Here is a 24,034-nt window from a genome sequence, read left to right on the forward strand (position 1 = left end):
TCATGTTACAATGATATCTGAAGGTTACTTATTGTGTATAGTAATTAAAACACATTCATTTATACACAATGCATAAATATGCAATTTAAACAAAGTAAAATATTACACTAAGTTAACTTAAGAGTATTAAATAAACTATAAGAATATTTTTCTGTTAACAAATAAATTATAATTATTATTATACTATTATTACTAGTATAACTTAAAACTATAAACCAAATATACTACTTTATTTATAAGTACACTGTATGACTTTACAGGTAGACATTAGTATGATTGTGGTAAACCTTATGTATACATGATTGTTTTTTTGTACCATATATACTGGTATGGTTTTTATATAACCGTAATTTCCGGACTATTAAGCGCACCCATATATAAGCCGCACCCACTGAATTTGACAAAGATTTTTATTTTAAACAATAATAAGCCGCACTTGTCTATAAGCAGCACTGTCTACACTTATGTCTACACTGAAACTAATGAACTTTACACAGGTTATAACGAAAGACAGTGTCTGTTACACGGTGTAACGGGTGAAATATGTTGTGGCTCCTTTAAGAGCAGAGTAGCATTTTGGGAATAGCCTGCTGCCACATTTTTCCGGTATTACTGCATGTGTGCAAGACTGAGGAATATGTCCTTATTATTTTCTGATGCTGATTTCTAAGTTTCTTTGACTAACCTGTAACGCTGTTGCCAAGAAAAATAAAAAAGCACAAGTTTTGGAAACCTGTCTGTGCTTATATGATTTCTGTTGCAACTGGAGTTAGCGCGCTATCCCTTAACCCAGACTTAATGCGTTACAATGACTTATGTCTAAACAGTAGCCTACAAAGAAAGTCATTGTTCACTGTCTTCCTCCTTCCTTTCACAACTATTTCTCTTGAGAGTTTATCTTTTGGCATCGTCGTGCGTTGAAAAAAATGTTTTTTCTCCCGAAGCCGTGCAGCTCAGAACACAGGTGAGGAGCGTTTTTTCGTTTCCGTTCGGAAATTTCATTGGCATATGTTATGGGGTTCAGTTTTTTGTATGTGAAACCGGGAAAAACCCAGGAAAAATTTATTAATAAGCCGCTTTGTTGTTTAAGCCACAAGGTTCAAAACGTTCAAAACGTATAAGCCAAAACGGCTTATAGTCCGAAAAATACGGTATATGTTCTATTAAACACTTGGGATGTATTAAAATGCTCAATGCACCCCAGGTCTCCTCACCTCACCTACATCAGCAGCTGACTTTACCAGCACTCTTGTGGCATTATCCTCTCTTCCTTGTCATTTAAGACAGATCTATTAATTTTACAATAAATACATATATTTCACATAATCGCATACTGCTCAAGAGTGTGTAAAGACGTCTGAGAGAAGAACCTTAAATTAATTTCTTACACGTTATGAGGTTTTTCCTTCAGTATATATGATTTATGCTCAAGTCAGACAAATGTAGTGTCAATACTAAGATTCGGAGTGAGTGCTTGAATGTTTGACATTCAATTTGAGGTAATATAAAGCTGAAGGTAAGCAAGAGCCTGAAAAGCCAGAATTAATCTCGCTAGTTAAACAAATGCTATTTACTTTATATTTTACTGAGTGTTCAGTGACAGATTAATACAGATCTGTCTTAGAAAAAAATGGCAGTCTGTCATAATTTAGTGCATTGGAGTGCATTCGAATAAAAGTTGAAATAATTTCTGTCTATACAGATATTTACCATAAAAAAATAATGTTATATATAATGACACACACACACACACACACACACACACCCTCCGGTGTTACAGAAATTATTCAGGCCCTCATGTCCAAACTGTAACAGTTCCATAAGCCATCTGACACACACACACTCACACATAAACGCACACCTAAATGAACACCTTAATTAAAACATTGAACACACAAAACTGTTGATAAAACAACAACATTTACATGTACATTAATATTATTACAAGGACAATTAATTTGCAATAACAGTCACTGTACTGGTAGGTCACTGTGTTTCAATGTTGTTTTCACATTTGCATTTTACGTAGTGCTCTAATTACTTTGGTGTTTTTTTGCATCATCTTGCGTTAATCCATGTTGTTTCATGAAGTACCTTATTCCTGGAGGAATGTTGTTTAATTTCGCTGTGTACTCTACTTTATATGACTGTAATGACCACTACTCTTATTCGAACAAATGATCAGTTCTACAGTAATTCACAGGGATTTCAATGGCCACATAAAACCAGTGGTGGGCAGTCAGGGCCAGAAAAGTCTTCTCTCCTGGCCTAAACACTATCAGAAGCACTGACCTACATTTACAACCTAAATTTTAATTCTCTTCATTTTGTAGCGTTTCTCTTGGCTGCACTGCTTCCAGTACGTGTATGTGGATGTTAGATTTTGTGTCCAATCAGATTTTAGCCTTTATTTGCTGCCATGTCAATCTACTCTGCAAAGGGGCTTTTAAAGTCTGTACTGCTGGCCTTTTTAGCATAGAGAATATTAGCAATGAGGCTGTTTCTTTAACCAATCAGATTTCAAATTCGCCTCACAGTGCAGCTAGCTGGCCCAGAATAGCGTCAGCATTTTTCCGTTCTCTGATTGGTTGGTTAGAGGGGAAACTGTTACAGTCAAGTTCGATTGGCAAAACATGTCTGCAGCTCTGCACACATTAATACATCCGAGTAAGACTTTTTTTTACATCTATGGAGGAAGAGAAATTGATTTAGTTTCCGACATACTTAAAAATCAATTTTCAAGAAAAGCTAGACATCGTGAGGAGGTCGGCCAACCCTGAAGCTAGCTAGCTTGTCTCAGCCCGGGAATGGGTTTGTTCACCACTTCCAGACCAGTGAATACGAGCAGAACCACTTGCTTACAGCCTCTGGGGAGAGGTGCAAATTATGAGTCTGCATCTCTGCTGAGTAGGTTCTATTTTATTTACATTTTTATGTGTTTGTTATGTTATTAAACAAATATTAATTTTGAACTGCTCCAGATGATGTACGTGGCACAGTTGCAGTTGTAGTGTAGAGGTTTGGGGTCTTAACTGGGTTTCTTGCTTTAGTAAAATGCTATTAATCCTCCATATGTGAAATGTTTCTCTCTGTAATGCCATGTGTTGTTATATTGCATTTTTGTATAGTATTAATGGTTTCTATAATTGAGTCATGACAGTGCTGGTATTAAGTGGTGGATTAAGTCGGGTAAGTCCTCACTGAAGGCCCAGGTACCAAATGCATGGCCCCCACTGATAAAAGCTAATGAAAAAACACAGCCATTTAATTTTAGAAGCAGCTAAACTGACAACTAAAGAAGTAAGTGATCCATCAAGCAGCAATCAAATAGTTAAACAGAACTTTATATATAATATTTAAAAATGACACAGTGTATATCTGTTGAGAGGTCGGTCATGTTCATTCCTGTTTATAGCTGCAAAGTTTTGCCCCTTTAAGCAGCCTATCAACCATCATAAGGAAAATTGACATTTACTTTTATGCCATTTGTCAGACACCCTTATCCAGAGTGACTTACAACTAAACAGTTGAGGGTTAAGGGCCAGCATTGTCAGCATTATTAGTTCTGGGATTTAAAATCGTGACCTTCCAATCCAGAGTCCAACACTCAGCTACCACCTTCCCTTATGTGCATTCAGATATCGTGGCCGGGATTTGAGTTCAAATCGAGAGCATTTCAAATTGGAGTTTAAGTGCAGTGCAAATTAAGAAATAAAAGGCTAACTACAAAGATCAGATTTGTAAAATTGTAAACAGAGAAAAAACTTTCAGGGCACACACAGGACTAGATTGCAATATCACACACATCAAGAGAGGAAATGAAGCCGGCAGGCTTGAGACACAGGTGGCAGTAACATAAAAAAATCAAAAATCAGAAATCAAAAATCAGATCAGGTGTGAAGGTATTGAAGGTTAAAGTTGCTTTTTACTTGTCACATGTTAGAAAGCTAGGGTTAAGGGCCTTGCTCCTGGGCCCCAAGAGTGGTGATACTGGGGCTAGAACCCCCAACCTTCCATTCAGTAACCCATGACAAAAAAGATAGATAGATAGATAGATAGATAGATAGATAGATAGATAGATAGATAGATAGATAGACAGACAGACAGACAGACAGACAGACAGACAGACAGACAGACAGACAGATAGATAGATAGATAGATAGATAGATAGATAGATAGATAGATCAATCATGGGTCAAAATGGATCAAAATGTGATTTTAAAAGCATTAATTGTTAAACTATTGAAAACATGAAGTGATGCAACATCCAGAGTGCCTAAATAAAAGAAATGAACTGCACGACACTGCAGTGAGAGTTTTTCCATTTCATTCACAAAAAAAAAAAATATTGAATTCTAGCAAAATTCCATGAAAACGAAAGGCACTTTGGTAAACATTTCATTACTGCGTTGTAATGAAATCTTAGAGAAAGTCAAACTTCCCATGTTGCCTTAAAGCAATTGCCTGTGCTCCAGTGCAGCAAATACAGTTCTGTTTCTCTGGAAACTGAGGAGCTGAATTCTAAAAAAACAGCCAGTAATTGGGTTAGGGTGGATCTAAAGCAAATATTTGTGTATACCGAATAAGCTAAAAGAACTGCTACTTTTGTTTGATTTGTCATGTTGATGTATCGTCACTGGATGAATTTGTAGTTGACACAGTCCTGCACTCCAGAGCACAAACTCTACATTAAAAAATGTTCTCTTTTGAGTTGTAGTTGGAAATGACAAGTTTGTCGAATGCAGCATCTTCTGCTGCAATTTTGAATAACAGCAGGACTTTTCTTCAAGCTAAGAGGCTTTGGACAGTCACTGCCTTTAAGCTGCATGAACTCAGATTTTTTACATATATCCTGAGACACACATTCTGACACACACATACACAAAAAATACCTTCACTTCTAAACACACACACACACACACACACACTTCTCTAGCAAATACAACTACGCAGCTACTCTTTAAGTAGAAATACCTACTAAACACACACACACACACACACACACACACACATACATACACTTCTCTAGCAAATACAACTACACAGCTACTCTTTAAGTAGAAATACCTTGACTACTAAACAAACACACAAACGAACACACACACACACACACACACACACACACACACACACACACACACACACACAAGCAAATACAACTACATGGCAACTCGTTAAGTAGAAGTACCTCAACTACTACACACACACACACACACACACACACACACACACACACACACACACACACTTCTCTAGCAAATACAACTACCCAGCTACTCTTTAAGTAGAAGTACTCTGACTACAAAACACACACGCACACATGCACACACAGAAACAATTAAGTAACTAAGGAAAGAAAGAAAGAAAGAAAGAAAGAAAGAAAGAAAGAAAGAAAGAAAGAAAGAAAGAAAAGAAAGAAAGAAAGAAAGAAAGAAAGAAAGAAAGAAAGAAAACAACAAACAAACAAACAAACAAAAAGAATGAAATAAAAAATAGATAGATAGATAGATAGATAGATAGATAGATAGATAGATAGATAGATAGATAGATAGATAGATAGATAGATAGATAGATAGATAGATATGTTAGTACACTATGTATTCACCCTAAATTCTCTGTTCTACAGCTGCACATTGATGATCTGCATCTGCACTATACAACACTATACACTCTTCAGTACAAATGTTTTCCATTGTGATGTCTTGGGAGCTGTGCATGTGTTCCACTGTTGTGTTTTGCATAATACGCACGTCCAATTATGTGTAATTAAGTATCCGTCTGATATGCACACTGCCTGAATTTCTTCTTAGGGACCAATAAACCGCAGTTACTAAGCCATTGAAGCTCCTTTTCTCACAGCTGGAGGAACCCAATGTTGCCGATGGGATAATATAAGGACAGAGATGTTTAAGCATTCTTAAGAAACATTATGTTCTGAATGTTGATTGTATTTTTCCAACCTGCACTTCTATCTAGTGATCTATCGCTTACAGCAAACACAATGTCTTAACATGCATCCAGCTTGATTATTGGATTTCAGCTCAGAAATCATTTATATGCTTGCACTGAAGTCGAGCCTATATGATTATTTAATAAGCTTATATACAATTCTGAACACTGAGAAGTTCCCAGAAGAGCAATTCACACTTCAAACCCAAACCTTAAATCCACAGCTTTTTAAGCTTTAAAGAAAAAAAAATCATTGCAGCCTGTAAAGCTTCCTGGATTAAAAATTCTCTCCTTATTGCAGAAGAAACTTTTATATAGGACATGTATTATATTTGTTATTCAAAGCATGACTGAGGTGACGTTCCAGCTTACACATCACATAATCATCACATTCACATACTCATCACATTCACATACTCATCACACTCACATGCTCAGTCCCTTCAACATACCATCAAACTGGACACAATGAGGGACAACAACAACAAAAACAAATACTGTGTTTAATTTAGTTACAATAAATATAAGAAAGAAAGAAAGAAAGAAAGAAAGAAAGAAAGAAAGAAAGAAAGAAAGAAAGACTGTGTGTTTAAACCACTTACAATAAATATAAGAGAGAAAGAAAGAAAGAAAGAAAGAAAGAAAGAAAGAAAGAAAGAAAGAAAGAAAGAAAGAAAGAAAGAAAGAAAGAAAGACTGTGTTTAAACCACTTACAATAAATATAAGAAAGAAAGAAAGAAAGAAAGAAAGAAAGAAAGAAAGAAAGAAAGAAAGAAAGAAAGAAAGAAAGAAAGACTGTGTGTTTAAACAACTTACAATAAATATAAGAAAGAAAGAAAGAAAGAAAGATAGAAAGAAAGAAAGAAAGAAAGAAAGAAAGAAAGAAAGAAAGAAAGAAAGAAAGAAAGAAAGAAAGAAAGAAAGAAAGAAAGAAAGAAAGAAAGAAAGAAAGAAAGAAAGAAAGAAGGAAAGAAAGAAAGAAAGAAAGAAAGAAAGATTAAATTAAATTTAGGTTATCTGTATACATTGCTCTACAATTGACTGTCACCCTGTTTTGTTCTCACCTCACACCTCTGAACAGTATAAAGCTTATTTTACAAAGGATGAATTACTACATGAATGAATGGTTAAATAAATCGAGAGTAAGCTCTATTTTTTTTTTTTTTTTTTTAAAGCAGTTTTTATATATAACCCTTTTCTTTGTACTTCTTTATGAACAGTTTTGAGGTCATGGCCGAATAAATGCTCTACCACAGGGAGAAACTGTGCTTGGTGACACATACCAATCACAATTTTACTCGAGTGTAACAGAAAAAGAGCACTAAAGTGAACATCTTTTGGCACACTGCAGCACACTCTATACTTACTAAGCATTTCAGCACTCAATCCTGGAACACTGAAAAGCTGTGAGGCTGTGAAAGACACGTCGCTTCCGAAACTGCCAGTGGCCTCATGACACTTTACTTCTAAAGATGAAAGCTAACACAGTCTCTTTACAAGCCATGGGCTTTTAGAAAATATATTAACATTCACCCACTAAACAATATGGCCTTGTACTGAGTCAATCATAACAGTAGGATAATGTGGAAGCGTGACCTCAAAACACACCACAGAAGCCGTCTGCTGTATAACACACGTCTCTTATTGACCATATAATGTGGGAACGAATACATAAGTGAAAAACAAGTCTAGTACTCCTTGAACTAAATTTGTTTGCTTGAAATATCAATGAAAAGACAGAAATAACAACATAAATGTCAAGATTGCTACATCTTAAGTGGGATTTTTTTTCCAACAAAAGAAATCCAAGGAAAATAAGCAATATTTGATAAATGGGAACAAAAAAAAATAAATAAATAAATAAAAAATATATATATATAAACCACTCTAACACCCTGATTGCATAAGTCTGCACACCCTTTTATATTTGTGGTTTTAACTAAACCCGAGAGTAAACCAATCACATGCAGACATTCGCCTAGCATCACATACATTGATTCTGATTAAAATCAGAAAAAAGTCAGCAGTTGCTGTAGTTTTTGCTTGAATGTTTGGGTTGCATTCTACTAAGAGCCATGAGCCACAAAGACTTGGCAAAGAAATGGCTTTAATGGCCTGTTGAAATGTAGCAATCAGGATTGGGATATAAAATATTGAAGGTACCGAATATTCCATGGAACACAGTCCATCATCAATAATTAAAGAAAACTTGTAAGGGTGACTTCCAAGAACCCAACAGCAACACAGGAGTAACTACAGGAACAGGTACTGGTGACAGGTACCGGTCACACCATGCATGTGACTACCGTAATTTCCGGACTATAAAGCGCACCCAAATATAAGCCACACCCACTGAATTTTACAAAGAGTTTTATTTTGAACATAAATAAGCCGCACCTGTCTATAAGCCGCCCTACCCTGAAACTAATGAACTTTACACAGGCTTTAACGAAAGACAGTGTCTGTTACACGGTGTAACGGGTGAAATATGTTGTGGCTCCTTTAAGAGCAGAGCGGCATTTTGGGAATAGCCTGCCGCCGCATTTTCTGGTATTACTGCATGTGTGCAAGACCGAGGATTATGTCCTTATTATTTTCTGATGCTCATTTCTAAGTTTCTTTGACTAACCGGTAACGCTGACTAACCGGTAACGCTGAAAAATAAAAAGCGCGAGTTTTGGAAACCTGTCTGTGCTCATATGATTTCTGTTGCAACTGGAGTTAGCGAGCTCTCCCTTCACCCAGACTCAACGCGCTACAACGGCTTGTATCTAAACAGTAGCCTACCAAGTAAGTCATTGTTCACTGTCTTCCTCCTTCCTTTCACAACAATTTCTCTCGAGAGTTTATCTTTTGGCATCGTCGTGCGTTTAAAAATCACCATCGGCGAAGCTTTTCTCCAGATGCCGTGCAGCTCAGAACACAGGTGAAGTGCGTTTTTTCATGGCCGGTTGTTTTCAGCGTGACGAAATATTCGCATTTCCTGTTGACCGTCCGAGTGAGCAGCAGGTCAAACGTCAGAGGAACATCATCCATATTTATGATGTAGTGCGGCCTGATTCAGTGGGAGCACGTCTGATTTAATATAAAGAGTTATTTCATTAGACCAATTTCATTGGTCTAATGTTATGGGTTTCAGTTTTTTGGCTTGAAGTTTCGTTGCTTAAGCCACGGGGTTAAAAACGTGGGAAAAAGTAGCGGCTTATAGTCTGGAAAATATGGTAATATCCCCTGTTTTCTGCACAAGCTGTGGGGAAAGATGGCAAGACGGAAGTCGTTTCTTACAAAGAAGAATGCGCAAGCCCATCTGAATTATGGCAAAAGATTCACAAACCACTGTCTAATTGTCTAAGAGTAGAAGAGTACAATTGTCTCTTCTACTCTTCTACAATTGGTGCAAAACCAATGCATAACATCATCCAAGTAACACCATACACTGTTAGCCCGGATTTTATATCTAATTAATCAATTAAATTGCAACATACTTCAATTATTTGAGATTGGGTGTATGGCTATAAAAAAGGAGGTAAGTTCTACTGCCTCTCTAGATATTTTTGAATGTGTGAATAACTTTAAGTTTAATGGATTCAGATTAATACGCTTTTTACTGACCACCCCACCACCACCCCCAACCCGGTCAGCTTTTTAAACAGAGCAGTAGTTAGATTTTAAATATTTTAGTAAGTTTTTGATTTTATTTCTCACCGAGAGGCTGTTTGTTAGTACTGAAAAACATTTCAATGTCTCAAGTAGTGTTTCACTGTTTTTGGCTGTGCTTGAACACCTGAGAGGTGAATTCGGCAAACATTGTTTTTAACAATTTAGAACATTTTGTCTGTTAACCTGGAAGATTTCACGCTCCGGCTGAGTTCCGTGTCTTTTTAGTCATCTGTTTATCGTTCTCGTTTTTTTCCATGAAGGTACTGATTGCGAGCAGAGAAATCTAGGCGGTTTTCTGTCTGGTTTAACCCATGCGAGTTTGAAACATACAGCAGCTTCCACAACGTGGTTCCCGAGGAGCAGACAACAGACAGTGCGACAGGACGACCACAGTTTAGAAAATCTTTTGAGTGAATTCAAAACTAATGTTATAAAATATATTTTATAACGTTGTGTATGTGTACATTTCGGTTGACAAAACAGCATTAAATAACTGCCATGATAACATCATCTTGTCAATCTGTTTTTTTTTGTTAAGATGTCATTAACATGGACTCGTATCAACAAATTCCAGTAGGAATCCTTTGTTTTTTCCCAGAATGTCCACAACTAAACTCTTCCTGACTGTGCATCATTTTAAAAGGGAATTCATTGATGGATTGGACAACCTGCCTCAGGCCTTCTGTCTTCTTTTTGGATTTATGCCCTGCAAAAGGACTATCCAAAGTATGTGAAAAACACTATCCATTTGGTCCAGCAGGTATTTCTTTACCTTGCAAAGGTTGACTCTTCTTTTTAAAATATGTGAAAAACATTCCTTAGTTGTTATAAGTAATTTGACAGAAAAAGAAACTCTATTCAACTGAAAATAATTGTTATAACAACTTTTTACTCAACAAATTTTAAGTTATGTTCACTGAAGTGAAACTGAAGTTTATCAAGTAACCATTACTTAATTTTTTTAGGGCAACCAGTTTCCACAAATGTTTTAAGTAAACTTAAATCATCCAGGCTTAGAGTGTACTGACAGTGAAGCATGGTGATGGTAACATTATGCTTTGGGGCTGCATCTCTTCAGCTGGGCCAGGGGCACGTGTCAGGATAGATAGGAAAATTAATAGCTCCAAATATTTTGACACAAAACCCTCTGACAACTTTCAAAACGCTAGAAATAAGGGGAATTTTACAGATCAGAATAGCAATGACAATGGAGAGTGTGTTAGAGAAGTGAAGAAAAGAGTGCAGGCAGGGTGGAGTGGGTGGAGAAGAGTGACAGGAGTGATTTGTGATAGTAGGGTATCTGCAAGAGTGAAAGGGAAAGTTTATAGAACTGTTGTGAGACCTGCGATGTTGTATGGTTTAGAGACAGTGGCATTGAGTAAAAGACAGGAGGTGGAGCTGGAGGTAGCAGAGCTAAAGATGTTGAGGTTTTTGTTGGGTGTGAAAATTATGGACAGGATTAGAAATGAGTTTATTAGTGGGACAGCGCATGTAGGACGTTTTGGAGACAATGTGAGGGATGCGAGATTAAGATGGTTTGGACATGTGCAGAGGAGGGACATGGGGTATATCAGTAGGAGAATGCTGAGGATGGAGCCACCAGGAAGGAGGAAAAGAGGAAGGTCAAGGAGGAGGTTTATGGATGTGGTGAGGGAAGACATGCAGGTAGTTGGTTTGAAAGGGGCAGATGTGGTATGGAGATGATCCTCTGTGGTGACCCCTAATGGAAGCAGCCAAAATAATAAGAAGAACAAAATATCAATGACCAAAAGCACACATTAAAATCAACAAAGACAAGGCTTCAAAAAGGATAATCAAAGACCTGGACTGGCCTAGGCCCAGACCTCAATCCCATTGAAAACCTATGGAATGATCTAAAAAAAAAGCAATACACAAAACACCCCTTTAGAATTTAAAGGAACTTGAAATTTCTTTGCAAACAAGAGTGTGTTTCAATCGAGGCTATATATATATATATATATATATATATATATATATATATATATATATATATATATATATATATATAGTACAGACCAAAAGTTTGGACACACCTTCTCATTCAATTACATTCAATACATTTTAATGACTATGAAAATTGTAGAGTCACACTGAAGGCATCAAGGGCTATTTGACCAAGAAGGAGAGTGATGGGGTGCTGCGCCAGATGACCTGGCCTCCACAGTCACCGGACCTGAACCCAATCGAGATGGTTTAGGGGTGAGCTGGACCGCAGAGTGAAGGCAAAAGGGCCAACAAGTGCCAAGCATCTCTCGGGGAACTCCTTCAAGACTGTTGGAAGACCATTTCAGGTGACTACCTCTTGAAGCTCATCAAGAGAATGCCAAGAGTGTGCAAAGCAGTAATTAAAGCAAAAGGTGGCTACTTTGAAGAACCTAGAATATGACATTTTTCAGTTGTTTCACACTTTTTTGTTATGTATATAATTCCATATATAATTCCACATGTGTTAATTCATAGTTTTGATGCCTTCAGTGTGAATCTACAATTTTCATAGTCATGAAAATAAAGAAAACTCTTTGAATGAGGTGTGTCCAAACTTTTGGTCCGTACTGTATATACATACACTATTTTAAATAACTATTTTAAGTATGTAAAGCATATCTTCTTGGAGCAGGCTTTGTGCACTGAGGTATGTCATGATGGAACAGGTTTGGGCTTCTTAGTCCCACTAAAGGGTTTACAGGAAACATTTTATACACAATTCTTTGCTTCTATCTTAGTGGCAGCAATTTAGGGGAAGAATGCTTTTGTTATGATGGTTAAGTGTGCAAAAACTTTTGGCCATATTCTTAGCAGCTGCAGGTGTTTACAGTGTAAAACCGATGCATGTTTTGGAAAACAAAAACAAACAGGCACACAAACAAGCAAAAACAAATGTTGGTACCAAGTTACAACATAGTCATGATCAATAATTTCAATAACATTGAATTATTTATTGCATAGTAAGCTTCGGTGAAAGGCGCTGGAACAGAACATGGAGTGGAATTTTGATGTGCTTGTGCCAGAACAGAAATCTTCTAGTTTTTTTGAGATTTTACATTAACTAGTTTTTGAAGGTTACACAAAAGTATTTAAAACAGTGAATAAAAAATAAAATAAAAATGAAGAACCAAACGTTCCCAAGTTCTTTGATGCACAAGCATCATACACCATTAGATTTTCAACACTGGTGATGTTTCATTAATGGATAGACACCATTAAATAAATAAATTAATAAACAAATAAACCCTTTTTTTATGTGGGTATGGCACATCTAATTCTATCTATCTATCTATCTATCTATCTATCTATCTATCTATCTATCTATCTATCTATCTATCTATCCATCTATCCATCTATCTATCTATCTATCTATCTATCTATCTATCTATCTGGCACTTCAACACCTAGAAGTCTTTTTACAGAACTGGAAGCAAAGCAAGATAAATGTTTTTGGTTCATATGGTTTGCTTTTCTACTGCTAATAATGAAATCACAAAGATTTAATGAAAGCCTTTGGCTGAGGGGAAAAATGTAAACTAACATTTGACAGAAAATGTGACTGAAAATCCTCCAAAAGCATAATGACCTTAATAATGAAAACAGAGTTGAATAAATGATTTGTATTATCATATACATTGAAAGGAAATATACATATTTTAAAGTTTCATGTATCACATTTAGCATTTTACATTTTTTTCACTGGTACAAATGTCCAGAGCACATCTCATTCCTGTAGCTTTACAGCTTTGTCCTTCGGCTCACGTTAATACAAATAAATACATCAGTTTAGTCGAATTTTCGTGAAAATGATGTTTTTTCCCTAAATAAATACATTTTTCTAAGCGCTGCCCATAAAACAAAATACATAGCAGGTTTCCTGCAGTTGAGCAAGTTCAGAATCAAATCACTTTCTCACCACAATCAAACCTGACCAGAGTTTAGTTGTGATACTACTAAACCAGTTCTTCTACTCTCACACCACAGAAGGAAACACAACAGGGTTCAAATTAAATAGACTAAACACTTTATACATGAAAACACTCTGGCAGCATTTGAAAGAAGCCCCAATCAAGAATCTGACAATCGCTCCAAGTCACAGAGGAGAATTACCGTATTTTCCGGACTATAAGCCGCTACTTTTTTCCCACGCTTTGAACCCTGCAGCTTATTTATTTTATTAATTTTTCCTGGGTTTTTCCCGATTTCACAAACTTAAAGCCAAAAAACTGAGTGACATAACATTTGACCAATGAAATTGCCGAACAGGCATGAAAAAACACACCTCACCTGTGTTCTGAGCTGCACGGCTTCAGGAGAAAAGCTTCACCGATGGTGATTTTTAAATGCACGACGATGCCAAAAGATAAACTCTCGAGAGAAATAGTTGTGAAAGGAAGGAGGAAGACAGTGAACAATGACTTTCTTGGTCGGCTACTGTTTAGATACAAGCCGTTGTAATGTGTTGAGTCTGGGTGAAGGGAGAGCTCGCTAACTCCAGTTGCAACAGAAATCATATAAGCACAGACAGGTTTCCAAAACTCATGCTTTTTTATTTTTCTTGGCAACATCGTTAAGGGTTAGTCAAAGAAACTTAGAAATGAGCATCAGAAAATAATAAGGACATATTCCTCAGTCTTGCACACATGCAGTAATACCAGAAAAATGGCGGCAAGCTATTCCCCAAATACCGCTCTGCTCTTAAAGAAGCCACAACATATTTCACCCGTTACACCATGTAACAGACACTGTCTTTCGTTAAAGCCTGTGTAAAGTTCATTAGTTTTAGTGTAGACTTATACACGGCTTATACACAGGTGCGGCTTACTTATGTTTAAAATAAAAATCTTTGTAGAATTCATTGGGTGCGGCTTATATTCGGGTGTGCTTAATAGTCCGGAAATTACGGTAAGTCTACTTAGGATCTGTGGAGGAACACATGTACAATCACAACGCTGAGTTTTAGCAACAATCACAAGTGTATACACTTAGAAATGTTCACAAAATGACACAGAGATGACAGGAGTGGAACCCGATGTGGTCATTTGCTCTTGTAACCCACATGCCTAAACATTTTTTCATCAAGGCTATAAAAACTGCTTATTTGACTCAACACAGCTTTCTGGTCAGACTTCTCTCAGCAGGTTCTGGAACACTCAACCCAGTCCATCTGGCTCCCCACAATTTATGCATTGTGTTGTTTCCCTACGATGTGAATAACTGCAAGACCTTCCTGCTCAGTAAGTGTATGTAGACAGCGATTGTCTGGGGTATGTGGAGAGTTCAGGAGCCCTGCTAGACTTCCCTGTACCCTTTCCACTTCTTCCAGACTTAAAAGGTACTTCAGAAATCATTACTCATCCTCGTTCTGTCAGCATATTATGACTGCAGGGAGTTGAGAAGTGAACAGTTTCTGAGCTAAAAGAAAAGAACAAAGTTTTCCAATCGCACAGAAGCAAAGAGTCGCCTTTCCTCTGTGGGGTGAGAGAATGAGAGGGAGGTAGCTTTAAAGGCAACCCATATCTCATAAAACCACTTCGAAACTGAGGGCATTTAATTAACAGGATGTAAATACAGGTCAGGCAGAAATTCTCTCTCTTTCTTTCTCTCACTCTCTCACCATGCATTCGGCTTCATCTGCTTGTTTTGAACTCAGCAGGAGGCTGGAACTGGCAATGCCTCTGAAAATGTCTTAGGTTTAAAAAGAAAGCTGAGAAAATAGTATGAAGTATTGTTTGCATGTAAAAGTCTTCTATTAAACAAGGTTAAATACGCTGGGCAACTTCTCAGAGTCAGATACCTGTTTACTATTTAAATCCATTGGGGATGCGGAAACAATTTTCATTCAAAGGCATGCACTGATTTTTCTTTATCGTTATGCATAACGAAACAATGTTGCTTCATGTTTAAAGAGATTTTGCATCGAATAATGCTCCACCAGGCCTAATCAGTAGTCTTCTGACAACAGCACAAATGTAGAGAGAGAAACAAAAAGAAAAGAAAGACAAAAGGAAATCATAAGAATGAAGAACAAGCAGAGCAAATCTTTGATGTATGATTTAAAGGCTTTACCTGTTTTTTTGCCCATAGATGCATTCAAATAAATCTTAAATCCATGATCCTTGATACAGAGTGCAAATCAGTTCTGTAATGAATAGAGATTCTATGACGTGGTGGGTTCACAAGGGAAAAAGATTTCTCACGTAATTTGTGGATTGATAAATGTAAACTTTAAAAACTATATATAGTGGATTCAAACTTAGGCCTTCAGTGGTGTCTTACCTGAGTCAGTCCATCTCTTTCTATCATCATAGCTATAGAAACCATTAATATACACTATACGGACTAAAGTATTGGGACACCTGACCTTTCCTGCCATATATGGTTTCCACAAAGCTGGAGGCACACAATCATATAGAATGTCTTTGGTTGCGGTATAATATAAATTTGCAGTCACTTGATATTGAAAACCCAAACGTGTTCCAGCATGGCAATGCCCCTGTGCACAAAGCGAGCTCTTTAAAGATCTGGTTTACATGGTTTGGAAAAGAAGATCTTAAATGACCTGCTATAGAGCTCTGATCTCATCCCTACTGAACACCTTTGTGATGAATTGGAACACTGATTGCAACCCAGGTCTCCTCACCTCACCCTTGATCAGTGCCTGACTTTACTAATGACCTTGTGGCTGATAAACACGAATGTCCACAAGCACACTCTAAAATCTAGTGAAACATCTTCCCAGAAAAGTGGAGGGCATTATAAGAGCAAATTGAGACTAAATGAGGATGTAATGCTGAAAAAGCACATACCGTACTTATGACCAGGTGTCTAAAAGCTTCTGGCAACATACTGTAGTATAATATAGAAACGCAGCATAGCAGAGCACTGCATCACAGATGTATTCCATACAGTGTGAATGAATGCCAATACTAGAGCAAGAAACCTAACAAACTCAATTAAGCAAGTCTCCTTTCACTGCAGCCACAGCTGCACCGGCCGCATACATCGCCTCTATCGGAATCATCAACATTAACCTCATATATTGACCCAGAGTTTTCTGTGCATTTTTGTTCATTTTATTCCATGCATTACGGTTTTCCTGCGGATTTAAAAGGAAGACTCATCGTGTGCTTTTTTTATGTGTATTCTACAGGAAAGAAAGAGAACAGTATAAATGCTTCATGAAAAAGCTTAACAAATGTTTTGAACTGGCTGAGCTTTCCTCACAATGTCTTCTTTAGAAAAGTCCATCTTGTAAATGTCCTTGCAAGTGTATCTGCAAACAAAACAATTTCTTCTATATAAAAACTGCTATATAATCCACACGCATAAATATACAGCCTGCAGGTGCTCGCAACGAGGAGAGCCGACAATTGGGAATAATTTAATACATATTCATTAATAAAAATATATTAAAACATTAGTCATTAATTTTGATAGAGTTTAGGCAAGCAGGGTAGCTTTTTTATGATGAAAAAAAACAAACAATTAAAGCAGGAAAAATTTGTTTTTTTTTTTTCATGGAATGTGATATAAAAAAAAATAAAAATACAAACCTGTGAAAAACAAACAGAAATGTGTTAAAAAGAAAAAGAAAATACACTGTTGCCTGCATGCCCTTTAATTAACACCTTTTTAAATACATATTTTTTCTTCTGTTTGAACATAGATGTTCACCAGCAACCCAACTGTGAAGGAATTCCGTTTGCACACCTTTTAAGACATTTCACAGGTTTTTAATCCGGTGCAAATCTGGCCTATGCCTACAGTGTAGGTCATTCTAAAATGTTGAACTACTTCTGAAGCATCTCCTTTGTTTAAAACCTTTAGATTTGTAATAAAGTGGTATTTTCATGATTAACTTCACTACATCTCCAGTCCCATATGAACAGAAACAACCCCTATACCCTGATGCTGCCATCACCATGCCACCTTTGCTACACATTTTGACAAAATTTGGTAGATTTTTTCATGAAAGAGAGCTTCCATCTAGTCACCCTACCCCATAGCCCCCATGTGAGGAAAAGATTTATTGATACACTATGTGCAGAAAGTGAAGAGTACTTAAAGGATATTCCTGCAGCTCCTTTAATGTTGCAGAATGTCTTTTGGAGGATTCCCTGAAAATCTTTCCATCTTGTCCTTTCATCAGCTGAGAAGGGACGTCCTGTCATCCTGTTCTTGGTGGCCCGTTATTACCACTTGTTGATGATAGGCTTCATGGTTCTCCATGGTACATCTTATTCTTTTGCGCTTCTTCTCAGATTGATACCTTTCGACATTGAGATCATGTACATGCTTTGTCGGCTGTTTGACATGGCTTTAGCGGTTAGACAATTTCGAGAAGAAATTTAAAAGAAACAGCTGATCTTTATTTTGTAGCTAATTCAAAATCACTTCACTATGTATGGTGTTTGAGAATTACTTTTCAAAAGGACTTTCAATATGATTGGCTACTTTGGAGCACAGCTAAATAGCAGGTTCATTCTTCGTCCCGTGTCTGTCTTTCTGTCTATGATGATGATGACGATAATGATGATGATGATAAAAAAAAAAAAAAAACAGCTACACGCATACAAATGTTACACTACACATCATCTTCATTTCTTTTATGTATCACTGTCCAGTTTTAGTGCTATCCATCTTTACACAGATTTATCCCTAAATCATATCCTAATGAGAGAAAAATGAACAGATGCCTAAAGCCAACAGCTTTCTAAAAGGTCAAACTGTCAGATGAGAGGAGGCTATTAATGAATTAGTCTCAGAGATCTGATTCATACATCACTGGATTCATTCATACTCAATTTTTCCTGTCACATTATATGTCACATACATTTACTGTATATAACAAAATTGAAACCTCTAATAGCCTTTGAAAATGTATGTTTATATTATAAACATTAGCTTATTGTTCTATATGAGTTAAAGATGCATGGAATCATTGCTTTATAATATCAGACTCAGAATCAGAATACTTTATTGTGGACCACAGAGAAATTGTTAGGTTGCAATTGCTCACAGTGCAATTAAAGTTAAATAAAGTAAAAATAAAACATACATATGAAGTTATTTATTAAGTGTAGATGCTGTACAATTAATATATTTTCAATCTTATCGAAATCATAATAATAATTATTATATAAAAAAAAAAAAAACATGTGAGTGTATATATATTAGAACTAATGGAATTATTATGGAATTATTATATATAAGTATAATGCATTTGTTAGGCAGAAGAACGTGCCGGAAACCGGAGTGCAACCAAAACGAAGAATTTAATGAAATGCAAAAGTAAAGGGAAGAAACGCCAAACCAAACAGAACACCCAGGTTCAGCTAATCCTGGTGAATACTATGAGTGGCGAGTTCGTAGAACTAGAAAAGTCCAGCTAACGAGAGTAATCCCGCGTAAGGCAGGATATCCGTGGCTTGGGTAGTTAAACTAGGTTCTCCAGCCTAAACTGTGGAATGGACGGTGAGCTAGTTGGAGAACGGAGGTTAAATAGCGTGGCGGCTGATGAGTGGCAGGTGCAGGTGATTAGTAGGATGGAGAGCTACTTGGAGTGATAGGTGGGTTTGGTGAAGGTGTGGCTGGTGGATCCCTGACAGCATTATACAATATGTATTATATAAATATAATGCATTATACTGTACAATACTTTGCCATGGCCTAAAATATAGCGTAACAATGATTTTATATGCTCTGAAAAAAAAAGTTTTAAACTTTAATCTGTTTTTTTTTTCCCTGTATATACATTTACTGATAGAGTAAGATTTAGTTTTGTAAGCAACCTGGTTTCCTTTTATCTATATACACAAAGGTTCTGAACTAAAGCAGAAAAGTTGTATTTAAAGTGGGGATTTTATCAAAATATGTAGCATTAACTGTTTACAAGCCATCTACACCCACCATTTTTTCAAGCTCAAAAGTAATTGGACTAACTAACGTCATCGTTAATATTTGGAAGCAAATCCTTTGCAGGAGTTTTCTACGCATGAAATGCTTTGCCAAGTCTTTTCTGCAGCTGCGTTCATTTGCATTAACATTTACCGCATTTGGCAGACACTCCTATTCCAAAGCGTCCTACAATTATCTCATTTACAGAACAGAGCAGTTGAGGGTTAAGAGCCTTGATCAAGAGCCCAGCAGTGGTAGCTTGGTGGTGGAGGGATTTGGAGTCACAGCCTTCTGATTAGAATTCCAACATCTGAATGACTACAAATATATGAAGCAGTAGAGCTCTTTTTTATATATCTGGACCAAATATCTTCAGCGAAAAGTAATGATTTTACTTCCAGTTTTCTCAGAAAAGCATCCAAGCGCTGCAATTGATCCAGAATGCAGCCACATGACTTGTTTTCAACCTTTATAGGATCTATCCATTGCTTCAATCCCTCCACTGGCTTCATGTAGCTTGCTGAATCAGATTTCAAACACTGATGTTCATCTACAAAACCAAAAAAAACAGAAATAGCTCCTACCTCACCGTGTACATGTTCTCTTCGATTCTCTACTAGTCCCAACATGTCTTAGGGTACAAGGAAAACATGAAACAAGACTCTTCTCTGTTCTTGCACCTAGGTGTTGGAACAATCTTCCACTTGATGTCCGAACAGCTGAGTCACTAGCATTCTTCAAACAACATCTAAAGACCTACCTCTTCTAGCAGTCCTAAAATGAAGACTTCATAAAATAGCTTTTTCTCCACTAACAGAGATTTACAATAATGGTATTTTAAGCTTGTGTGAACCAGAATTAGAACGTATTTATGAATAGAATCTTCAAAGTCTTTGGACAGGAGTGTCTTCCAAATGCCATAAATGTAATAACATTTTAACCGTCCATTTTCTCAAAGCCATCTTATGAGGCAAAGTTATAAGGTACAGATAGGCGACAAACTTGTTAATAATTTAACCAAGCACTATATTGTATATGTGTGCAAACCGAACACGGAAATCAAGAACAGCCCCGTGAGATACACCTTAGTAAATGTTTTAGTTTGGTAACAGTCTCCAAGAGTATCCGAAAGTACTTTCGAAAAGTTCAAAACATGTCCTGACATTCTAATCCATTTTTCAAACCCAGTGATGAATATTGCATGGTCTACAATGTCAAAGGGTAAAGAAAATTCAAGTAATACAAGCACTCATATGCCATTCACATCACCATAGTATCTGAGATCATTAACTCAGCGCAGGCTGCAGAAAAATTGAATAATACAAGAAGCGATACAATGTACTTATCACCACTGAGTCTGATATTATAAGCTACTCTCAGCTGTATTATGACCTGATCAAAAAAGTTAGTGTTAAGGTGAAAGACGTTGAGCTCTCGAAAACGACACTTCTCTCTAATCATGAGCAATAAGCGCAAGTCAGACGTTGGTCTAAACGGAATCGGAAGGGTTCAGTTTATTTTTCTTCATTAATGGTCTAACAGCAACAAGCTGGGGTGAAGCTGGAAACCTGCCAAGTTTTAGCAAGCATGAAGTAAAGAGCTGTGGAGATGGTCAAAAACTATTTTTTCGAAATATAACTTAATTACGCACCATTGGCCCATGTGAACACGTAGTAGATTGAGACTGAGATTCCTTTTTATAATAATATAAAAACCGGAAAATCACCAGCATTCAATAAAAATTGTGGAATTGCAGAAATTAGTCTGTTCATAGCGTTGTTTATTTTGATTACAGGCTAAGCTGAGTACTAATAAGAGGGAATGAATTAAACCTCAAATCCTAACTATGTGTAGCCAGAAACAGTGATGACAATGTTCCAGGTTTCTACAATGCCCAGGTCTTCAAAAGTACACAATATTGGGCAAGACATTGGCTACGAACCTTCATGCATTTTTGAAGATCATGTGGCATGTACATACTTATTCATTTGTAATGTAAAGTCATCAAAGTGCAATTTGCAATGATTTTAGCTCTGGGAAAGCAGGAGACAGTCTGTAAAACTCAACCTTTTCTTTGTGATTGTGTAAAAAGGTATAACATGGTAGTTTACTGCACTGGCATGGTCACTCCCAGCTGAGTGAAGGAAGGGAAACTGTTTCAAGTGTACATGGTTGTTTCTGGTCGAACGACATGCTCAGCAGAGTTAAAATTAATACGTTCGCAGTGGTCCCAACGTGCTTTGCAGACGCTGACTGCCAATTTCAGTCATGGGTTAGGGGAATGGGGTACAATTTGCAGAGAGTAGGGTGCCTAGTCTGCTCAATATAATCCCCTACTTTCATTGACCAAAGGCTGAGGCATCAGACAGTATTAAATTTTTCTTTTTATACTTCTAAGCTTTGCGTTGACTGAGGCACATGACTACAGAGCAGGTTTAAAGAAGCACGTTAACAAAAAAGAGCAAGCAAGCAACAACAAAGCAGAAAAGAAAGAAAGTAATAACTAGGCAAGTAAAAAAAAAACATTAAATGAATAATAAAAATAATAAAAAGAGTGATAATAAATACAGCATAGCAAAAAAAGTTATAAAACAGTATACTAAAAAAATGTATTAGTAGTACTATTAGTATTACTAGTAGCACACACAAATGAATTAAATAAATACATAAATAAATAAATTAATTAATAATAAATAAATAAATATGCAGCTTTCAAAAATGAAAACAAATCACTTAGTATCAATTAGATCAGTGTCACACACACACACACACACACACACACACACACACACCTGATTTTAATGCTAATTAGCACTTGTATATAACCTCACCTTTGAGAGCATATATATATATATATATATATATATATATATATATATATATATATATATATATATATATATATATATATATATATATTTATTTCCCTTTTCAGTCCGGTTCCTCTCAAGGTTTCTTCCTCGTACCATCTCAGGGAGTCACTGGCTCACTCATTAGGGATAAATTTATGAGGCAGAAAACTTATAGGCAACATATACAATCCAACTTCATAACCTCTTAATCCCTGTAGCTGCTTTGATCCAATGTTTATTGTTAAAAGCGCTGTGGACAGTGAACCTCTGACCATACGAGACCATCCAGTATAGACAATCCATATACACTACGATCAGCAAGCTCTCAATGGCTATGTCAATATCCCAAAAGTCTACGTGCCTAGCTTCACTTAATATATTTGATAAAACACACACATCCCAAAGTCAGCCAATTCTTTCTTGGTGCGAAGCCTTTTCTTTTTGAGCTTCATCAAAAAAGTATTCAGTTCTTCAAGGATTTGCACCAGCAGCCTCATCTTTCTTTAAAAAACTTTCCCCTCAGTGCCACAAGCCCATGAGATGTGTCTAAATTAAAAAAAAGCCTTTACGTACACTTCAATTAACATTGGAATAGTGTTCATTTTTAACATTCTAACATTTAAAAGGTTTGCACAAGACTCTGAAATCCCCTCAAAAATATTAAATTTCAAATAAATAAAGAGATAGATCATTTATTTAGCTGACTTATTAAGATGCATGAGCTGGAAGCGCAGTGCTGCAATTAGTTAACAGCTTATATTGTACATAACAGCTATAATTATGTTGTGCACTTTAACACTGATTTACAATTACTTACACGGAGTAATTAAGCCTGATGGATGTCAAACCACATTTCTGATCGAGCTAAAAATGATGCTGCAGGCAGAACCACAACAAGTTAAAGCCGCATTGATAGACAACCCTCTGCAAAATGCCACATTCACAACCGCAATCACTACCGATTCATTTGTCCAGATTAGTGCTTCCTCTGTACAATCTTTTCATGTCTACCATCGAGCCAGAAAGGTTTTCTTGATGATCTCTTTCTGTTGAAAATTCTTCAGACTTCACAATTCTGCACCAAATAATACAGTATACAATGATTGACAGTCATCGATAATACACACAGGGCTTTGAATGCAGCATTCAGAATGAACAATAATACAGAATGAACATATAATGTGTCAATGTGATTATGTCTTTGGACAGAAAAAAGAAGCACTGAACCGTAAGTTGTTTTTTTTATGTATACCAATTGATATACATCTCATTATTTTGCTAAAAATAATATATTATAAATTAATTTTGCATCCTGGATAATTTACAAACTGGCTCTCGGGCTAATCATTTTAAACTTTTTTAATAGAACGCAATTAATAGAACATTGTTTACTTACACGAAGGACATATGTTGATTCGTGCCCATGAATACTACCAAAAGAAGCCTATTTCTGGAAAGCGAAATTAACATTTTAAGGATGAGAAACTTTTTCATATCTGTGACTTAATATTAGTGCTTTTAAGTTGGTTTTCTATTTAATAGATTCAACACATTTACATGTCCAGTGAGGTATTAAATTCTCAAAGATTTTCCTGTTTTTTTTTTTAAGAATTCTTGATCCCACAGGGAAATTATTATTTTTTTTATATATCCAATGATGTAGGAAG

The 24,034-nt window shown here is 36.3% G+C and overlaps 1 protein-coding gene across 3 annotated transcripts in view; it reads right to left on the reverse strand.

Moving 5' to 3' along the window:
* Nucleotides 1-24,034, reverse strand: part of alk (ALK receptor tyrosine kinase) — a 457,491-nt gene that overhangs the window by 120,576 nt on the left and 312,881 nt on the right. The gene's annotated exons all lie outside the window — the stretch shown is intronic.

The sequence above is a fragment of the Silurus meridionalis genome, chromosome 8, assembly GCF_014805685.1.
Source record: "Silurus meridionalis isolate SWU-2019-XX chromosome 8, ASM1480568v1, whole genome shotgun sequence".
In the NCBI taxonomy this organism is placed as follows: Eukaryota; Metazoa; Chordata; class Actinopteri; order Siluriformes; family Siluridae; genus Silurus; species Silurus meridionalis.